Source organism: Ochotona princeps, chromosome 12 (assembly GCF_030435755.1).
Source record: "Ochotona princeps isolate mOchPri1 chromosome 12, mOchPri1.hap1, whole genome shotgun sequence".
Lineage (NCBI taxonomy): Eukaryota > Metazoa > Chordata > Mammalia > Lagomorpha > Ochotonidae > Ochotona > Ochotona princeps.
In genome coordinates, this window is record NC_080843.1 from 19676654 (window position 1) to 19685710 (window position 9057).

At 34.4% G+C, this 9057-nt stretch overlaps 1 pseudogene; it reads left to right on the forward strand.

Annotated features, from left to right (window-relative positions):
- The first annotated feature begins 8758 nt into the window (after window positions 1–8758).
- Window positions 8759–8843, forward strand: LOC118758075 (U2 spliceosomal RNA; annotated as a pseudogene).
- Window positions 8844–9057: the final 214 nt, after the last annotated feature.

A 9057-nucleotide genomic window follows, 5' to 3' on the forward strand; every position in this document is an offset into this window, starting at 1 on the left:
TAGGGCCATGCCTTTAAGAAATGGAAAAAAAAAATAACAAATTCCAAATATCAACATGTTTGGCAATTATCTGGTCCTACCCAGAAGCTTTTTCTCATCCACTTTGACATTAGGTCTTACTACCAACATGAGTCATTTAATCTTGATTTGTTCATTTATTTCTATTCCAGTTTACTTGCAGTGAGAGCATTCATTTTAAATAACAAAAAATATGATGCATGCTATCTAAAAATAAGCTGCATGTATTTGAACCCATTGAAGATGATAATTCTGAAATCAATACTTACCTAAACTAGCTCCATCCTGCAGTGTTCCTGGAAAAGCTTTGCATCATTGTTGTAAACTGCTACTAAAAATCACAGGTCTGGATTATCTTAGGGCATATAATCATTATCATGGTAAATAGGAAGACATGTAATGCTTTTTAATGACTTGGTAATTTATTAGATGCGTGTGCATGGAGGTGTATTTGTGTGCTCATTTGCATCTTAATTGAAAAGAAATAAAGATTACTCATTTTGGTTCTTGAATTGTCGATACCGCATATAAACAACTCAGGACAATAGCAAATGAGTTGCTTTTGAAAAAAAAAACAGCGAAAAACAGTGTTCTGTACAAATATAATTCATGGAGACACAATTTATGCCATTGGTATTTTTGTAAAATACTCTATATAAATTATATTTATACTTCCTTTTTCTCTGCTTTATGCATGTTCATAGCCTCTCTTGAAGATTGAATTTATCAGAAGAAATATAATTAAATATCCCATTTTTATTTCTAAAATTGTTCTATGATTCCTTATGTTACTTGGAAATTTCCAACACTAATATTCAGATAGCTTCACTTGGATATTTTCTCTGAAAAAAATTTGTGAAGTTAACCTTTTGTTTCACTACCAAATGTTCTCTTCTTACATTTCCTATAACAAATTGAATCTCTTTTATGTCTTTTTGTCAATCATTTAAAATATGAGAGAATTCTAATTTTATAATAGAATTTTAATGCTCATCCTTGGATGTTGAATGTGGCATAGATATATGCTATTTCTATGTCATCAATGGTTTTCAAAAAGCACGGACTTATTATGGTTGGAAAAAACAATAAATGTAATAAAGTATTCTCGAAAGATCGTCATGGCTGTGAGCTCATATATACGTATATATGCATGTGTGTGTGCAAAAAGCAAGCATAAGTACAGATATGGAAACTGATATAGATATAGATACAGATATAAGCATACGTATCTGCTCACACTTTCTGGCATTGAGCGCTTCAAAACAGATGCTGTTCCAGAACATCAAGGATACTGGCAACACCTTCTTTCTTGATAACTGAATTTGACCCCAATTTCTGACAAAGAACTCCTAACCATGTGGTATTTTCTAGATTATAGTCTTGTCTTTTTTTCTAAGTAGGAGACTCTTGGCGTGTTATGGCATGGAACATCATCACCAGAACAACCAAGCCGTGTTTAGATGCTGAGAACCTGAAGCTATGAAGCCATATCCCTCCTGAAACTCCAAGAATGGCAAAGGGGCTAATGTTTGAGTTAATAATTGATTGCTCCTATATGCTGACAACTGCATAAAAGTCTCTGAACTAAGGATTTGGAAGAATCATGGGACCCTGATATCAGGGAGGTGCTGGCAGAATGGCACACACTTAGCGAAGTCATACAATCTCCATACTCCTTCAAGCACACCTTGCACTTTGCATCTTTTCCATGTGGCCATTCATATGTATGTATTTTCAATATCCTTTGGAATAAATCGTAAATTCTGATGAAGTGTTTTCTTGAGTGCTGTGAGCCTGTCTATCAAATGGCTGAATCTAAGGGGGCTGATCTTAGATCATCTTACTATCCAGAATAGGAAAAGCCTCTGGAATTAGCTCTGGGTGTTATCACATTACAACAAAGTACACAGTGCCATAACTAAAGTGATGCCTAGCCTCTGTTGAGAACGCTTGGTGGAAAAAAATCCACACGCATTTGGTGACTGAAATATTCTGTATAGAGAGTAGGATACATCGTTTTGTTTTGTTCTTTTCTTTTATCATACACAGTCATCCTGGCATGGGATGTGTGTTGGTCTGTGTCTGTGTGTTCCTAAAGAGGAAGTTATTATACCCCTTTCATGGCATGATGAACTTTTCATGCTTTTCCACTGCCTTTTCGTTTAAACTGGCAAAAGTTGGAAGTTTAAAATAAGAATTAATATTTTGTAACTGTTTGAAATCTTCTTTTTTAAAAAAACTACTTATTTATTTTTATTGGAAAGGCAAATATACATAGAGGAAAAACAGAGAGGAAGATCTTCCATCAGATGATTCACTCCCCAGGTGGTCACTATGGTTGGAGCTAAGCCAGGAGCCTGGAGCTTCTTCTGGGTCTCCCATGTGGGTGCAGAGTCTGAAGCTTTGTGCTGTCCTGACTGCTTTCCCAGACCAGGAGCAGGGAACTGGATAGGAAGTGGGGCTTCAGGGATTAAGACTGGCACCCATATAGGATTGTGGCTTGTGCAAAAGGAGGACTTTAGCCACTAGGCTACCACGCCAGTCCCTGTTTGAACTCTTTCAAAAGAAAAATGCTAAGTGATTTTTTTTATTTCTATCTATTGTGATGCCATCTATTTAACTTTTTATTAATGTTTGAAATACAAATTTTGAACAATAATTTATGATAAATATCCACAAATAGTTATAATAAAACAACTATTATAAGAGTGAATCAAAATAAAAAAGAATTAATGAGCAAATAAAGCTGATATTTAAATTTCTAAGTTTCAAAAATGCATTTCTATATATCTTCTATAAATTGATATCAATTGAAGTTTGATAAATACCCTACTTTACAATGAATTTTGGATAAAGGGAAAAAATAATTTACAGATAAAATACATTTTTTTCTTCTATAACACAGAAGATATTTCTTTCTGAAGATTCAGAATTGAAGAAATTTACATTTCAGAGGCTCATAAAGTTTCCAAAAAGGATTTCAGGTTATAAGAGCATGCATTTGTATCATTGTTATTATTCACCTTTTCATCTACAGCATAAAACAGACATAACCTCTATTTTTTCCTCCATTGTAAAATAAATGACAAGGGTAGAAAAAAAAGATCCAAGAATGTGAATACAGAAACACTTCAAATGATTGAATGGGCATACTAATGACACATTTGAAAGCTACATGGGCTGGTGACAACTGTTATAGTTTTAGAAATCACAGAGTAGCGGTAAAATGCAAAAGCATGCTGATTCTTCTTTTAACTCTCACATTTATCTTTCGTGAAATGTCAGGTTGCTACACGTGTGACAAAAAGGAAAAATGTTATAACGTCCTTTATTTTTACCATCTATATGTGTCTATATCGATACTTACTTTTATAGCCAATTTCAAACAGGGTAGTTTAACCCAATGAACCGCATTGTTTTCCCCTGGATAATGCCTTGTAGATTAATCTTCAGCTCTTTGAACTGAACCTACTTGAAGCCATTTTTTTTTTCTTTACATATCAGGTCTCATTTTAATTTAATTTAAGTGATTGGCCTATCTGTACTCAGGGAATAATATTAAAAATTGGACAAATTTAGCTTGTTCAAATTTTGAGAATTTGGGGTATCTAAATTAGCCTTTCTGTTGGTATATTTAAATTATACTACAAATTAGAATGCCTTGCTAATATGCTACATCCTTTTCAGGTGAAAATTTTCTTTGTCCTCATTTTAGATACTTGCTTTAAACCACTTTTACAAAACAACTATGAAAACACCTGCTGAATAATAACTTATAAAGGTATAAGAAAGCAACACATTATTTTCTTGTTTTTTAAATATCAGCATTTTATTTATCTTTTATTATTTTTTTAAGATTTATTTATTTTTATTGGAAAGTCAGATATACATAGAGGAGGAGAGACAGAGAGGAAGATCTTCCGTCTGATGATTCACTCCCCAAGTTTCCCCAATGGACAATACTGCGCTGATCTGAAGCCAGGAACCTCCTCCAGGTCCCAAGGCTTTGGGCCATCCTTGACTGCTTTCCCAGGCCACAAGCAGGGAGCTGGATGGGAAGTGGAGTTGCCGGGATTAGAACCGGCGCCCATATGGGATCCCAGGGCTTTCAGGGTGAGGACTTTAGCCAGGAGGCCACGCCGCTGCGCCCAGCATTGCATTTATTAATGTTTCGTCTTACAAAACATTTCAGGTTATATGCCATTAGGAAACTAATTATCAAATTGTGAGGGATTTCTAAAGTACACACACACATACATGTATACACATACACACACATATATATACATATATGGTTTTAAATATATATAATTTTAAAATATATATGGTTAAAGCAATTTATATATGGTTTTAAAAACACAAATGGATGGAGATATATATTTATGTATATTATATATATGAAAACCATATATATAAATGGTTTTCAAAATATATATATGGTTTAAATATATATTTACATGGTTTTAAAAATTATGCCTGTAATTTTAGATACTCATTTACACTTGTGACTTTTAACACTCAAGGCATGGGCTTATGTGAATAGTTATTAAAGGCAATAAAATTCACATACCACAATTTTTAACTTTTCCTCCATTCAAAAATTGTAGACGAGAAAAATTGCCCGCGAGAAAAGGGCCAAAGTGGGGTCCAAAGCTGGCTCCAACAAAAGCAGTGCTAGTAGCAAATCCGGGGATGGGAAGACCTCCGTCTGAATTTGATCTCAGCTGCCCTAAAGCGTGGGCTCTTCATGGTTCGTGGGAGGCAGTGGCTCACTGACATTGCTTCCGCCGAGTAAACCTTGGCCTCTGTTGCTCTTCAGGGATGCCGCTGCTCACGGTCCAAGGAGAAGACCAATAGCATGTAAAATGTTAATAGACCATTTTTCTATGGTTTTCGTGTTGGAGAAAAATTGATCATTTTCAATGAGATTTATAGTTTCTATGCTCAGGAATTTAAATATATGGAATATTCAAATCAAATATCTTCAATCAATGAAATGAACTCAGAATTAATCAGCGGAAAATGGGATTGTTTATTGTATCTAAATTGACAAAGGTTTTTGTGACATTGATAAAGTCTAAGACCCAGAGTCCAATCTTGTATGAGCTCTTTTGGGAAAATGGCATCAGTGATTTTCAGAAAATTAAACTACTATTCCACTGATCCCAACAAAATACTCTAGCATGCACCAAATTTTAATCACACAGTTTAATTAAGGTGAATTTATTATCTTGCATAATTTTTAGAAACAAATGCATAATTCAATGAGCAAAATAATTTTAAAAGAAAAATATACTATTATATCAGTAAAAGCATTTTAATGATGTGGTATATTATCACATTAAACATATTCTCTTTAGCATGCTTCATGCTCACTGGAATATTATAGATCTGTGCTACTGTAAAAGTGATGCTAAAAAAAAAGAAATTTAGCAGTTAGGAGCTTGTTTGAAATCGTAGTTTAACAGGGTCCAGCGCGGTGGCTTAGAAGCTAAAGTCCTTGCCTTGAACATGCTAAAGTCCCATGTGAGTGCCAGTTCTAGTCCCAGCGACCCCACTTCCCATCCAGCTCCCTGCTAGTGGTCTGGGAAGGCAGCTGAGGACAGCCCAAAGCCTTGGGAGCTTGCACCCATGTGGGAGATCTGGAGGAGGTTCCTGGCTCTTGGCTTTGGACGGGTACAGCTCCGGCTGTTGGGGTGACTTGGGGAGTGAATCATAGGATGAAAGATCTTTCTCTCTGTCTCCCTCCTCTGCATATATCTGACTTTGCAATAAAAAACCAAATTATAGTCTAACAAATTTCAAGTGTAGCAAACGTAGGACTTAACAGTTTGTAAAGTACTCCTGTTACTGATCCATTGAATAAATATCTGTCAGTGTGGGAACATTAAACAAGAAACATCATAAAAATTATCGTTATGGTTCTATTCATTTAAAAAATTATATGCAATATTTTTAAAAGCTCATTTTTTCTCACAAATATTAAATAATCAAATTACAAAAACATACAGCTTAGAAAATTTTTCCCCTGATCTACAAGATTCTATTAAGCTATACAATTCAGTAGTTTTGAAAAGCAGTGACTTAAAACTATGTCCTTCTGGATATTAAATTTTATTTATTGTGATTAAAGGAAACAACTCTTTATTGCATTATGCATCACTGAGTTCCTATTTAAAATCCAGTAATATGATGAATCCTTAGTTATTTGACTATAGTTAATAACATCTGTCGAAACAACAAAGAAAATAGCTGAGAGCAAAGAAGTAAGGACCCAGAGATTTCATGCAAAGAGAAGAAAAGATTACATCATGTTCGAATATAGGGCATTATTCAGATCACATAAATCCAGATTAGCTTCCTTGCTTAAAGTATTAGGCAGGATAAGGATTAACACTTACAACATTTGAATAAAGTTGGTCTCTTTAGAATAGTGTTTGGTAGTTGGACAATGTTGGATAAAACATTCCTAGAATAATATAAATTCCTCTGGTTTTGCAATTATGCTAAATAACACTTCCTTAGGAATAGTCTCCTTTTCAGACAATGAACAATTTCTTGTCTGGGCCGGTTGTTAGTATAGACACAGTTTGGTTTCTATGTAATGTTTAAAATTCATTCAACGGATAAAACTTGAGATCTATGATTGATTCCTAGATTAATATTATTTAAATAAAATATTGCAGACTGATGAAGCAAAAACTTTCCTTAAGATACAGATGTTATAGCTGTGAAATATGTTTCTATTTTTTGTAGCAGGGTCAAAGTTTAAATCTATAATCTCTTGATCTCTACAACTGTTTTAGCTTCTGTCATTATTGCTTAGGAATGCCTACTGACCTGATTTTATTTCCAACATTAATGTAGAAGACATATCCAAACTTGGCCTACTTTTACTTGGCATAGGAGAAAATTGTTTAAATATAAAATTGCCTAAGAATGCCAGGTTCTGATTATTTTGTCTTGATTATTCTCTATTATCGTATGCATTTAAAAATAGTGGCTTGACTATGTTAAAAGAGAAGCATAGAGATAGAATCCTAATGCTAATTAGGTGATGTGTCTGGCCATTCAGTCCAATGGGTGCAGATAAACCAGTAAATCTTTCTTTCCTGTGTCTCCTCTCTTTAAATCTATATTTCAGCTAAAAATAAATAAATCCTAGAAAACGAAATAATTTTTTAGTACCTGTTAACTTTTTCGTTCAATATTCAAAGTATATTGGATATATGAAATAAAGGTAATATATAATATTAGTAACTTATTCAAGATATAATAGGCTATTTTGTTTATAAAAATAAATATATATTTGTTGAACTTCTGATTATAGAGTCAGAATGTGCTCAATATATCTAGCAACAGCTTTAGTGATCAAGGATATCTCAATCGCTTTAATCTTCAATGAGACTCCAGTACAATAGTGCTGGGATTTCAGGCTTCAGTAAATGCAATAGGCCTTTATATACATCTAAGCAAGCACTTTGTTTCATTGCCATGGAATAGCATTTGGCCTAACTACCTTTGCTAAGGACTGCAATATTCAGTTAGTGTGGAATATTTTCATTTCTTCTTTCTGGGAAAGGATCCAAGGCACACATACAGTAAGAGTCACCTTAAGAAAAAGCATAATTTCTTTGTCCTACTTACAATAACCTTTTTAAAATACTTCCTCAGAAAATCTGCTTCCACCTCATGTTCATATGGTTCTTCCAAAAACCACTTGTTCCAGAAAACACCACATCCCTCATCAAATTCTGTGTCTCTACATTATACTATCTCTTTTTATTTGACTCATACAACAAATGCCTGGAGCATTGGTACAAATGCCTGGCTCCATGGTGTAATATATTACAGATCCACCAATTCATATGGGCATAGTTTTGTGTTTCACCTCCTCCACTTTCAACCCAGCTCCTTGCTTATTGCCTGGGACAACAACAGAGGTTGGGCCCCTCCACCCAGGTGGACACTTAGATGAAGCTCTGGATTCCCAGTTTTGGACAAACTTATCTGGTCATTGAGATTATTTTGGGAATAAACCATTAGACAGAAAATCTCCTTTTTTCTTTCTCTGTGACTCTCTCTCTCTCTCTCTCTCTCTCATTCTCTCCCTCTCTCTTTCTGTCTGTAGCTTTACCTTTCACCAAAACAGCAGAAACACTGCAACACACTGACATATGCACTCTTCTTTAATAATATCCCAGAAACAGGACCTGCAGGCCTATTGGCTAAATCCTTGCCTTGCATGAATTAGGATCCAAAATGGGTGGCAGTTCCTGGCCCTGCTCCACTTCCCATCCAGCTCCCTGCTTGTGGCCTGGGAAAGCAGGGGAGTACGGCCCAAAGCCTTGGGACCCTGCACGTGCGTGGGGGATCCAGAGGAGGCTCCAGTTTCCTGGCTTCACATCAGTTCTGCTCTGGCTGTTGTGCCTCTTGTAGATTGAAACAACAGCCTGAAGATCATTCTCCCTGTATTTCCTTCTCTCTGTAAATCTGACTTTCCAATAAAAATGAATAAAAAAAATCAAAGAAGCACGGAAAATAAAGGCAAAAATAAACAGAGTTACATTAAGCTAAAAAGCTTCTATACAGCAAAGATAATACCTAACAAAAAGCAACTGACAGCATGGGAGGAAATATTTTCAAATTATATATCTGATAAGTATTAATTTCCAGGATAAATGAAATAAAAAAACTCAACAACAAAGCAAGGACTTCAATGGAGAATATAGTTGTTTTCATCGCTTCTTGGCCTTTTGGCTAAGATCAAGTGTAGTTTTCGAATTCCTTTAAGTAATCAACATTTTATTTTGTTGATACCTCAAAAAATCAAATTAAGCTAGTTTGTTACGGGAATTTAAAAAATAATTTTGTACTACTTATATATTTATAAAATAAACTAATGCATAACACATAAGAATCCATAATAGTTTTAGATTATAATTTATTTTTAAATATAAATTCTTCGGTATTTATTTTCAAAATTTGGAGAAATGATTTAAATGTCAAGAATTTTAAAAACTGAGCTTCTTCATAAAG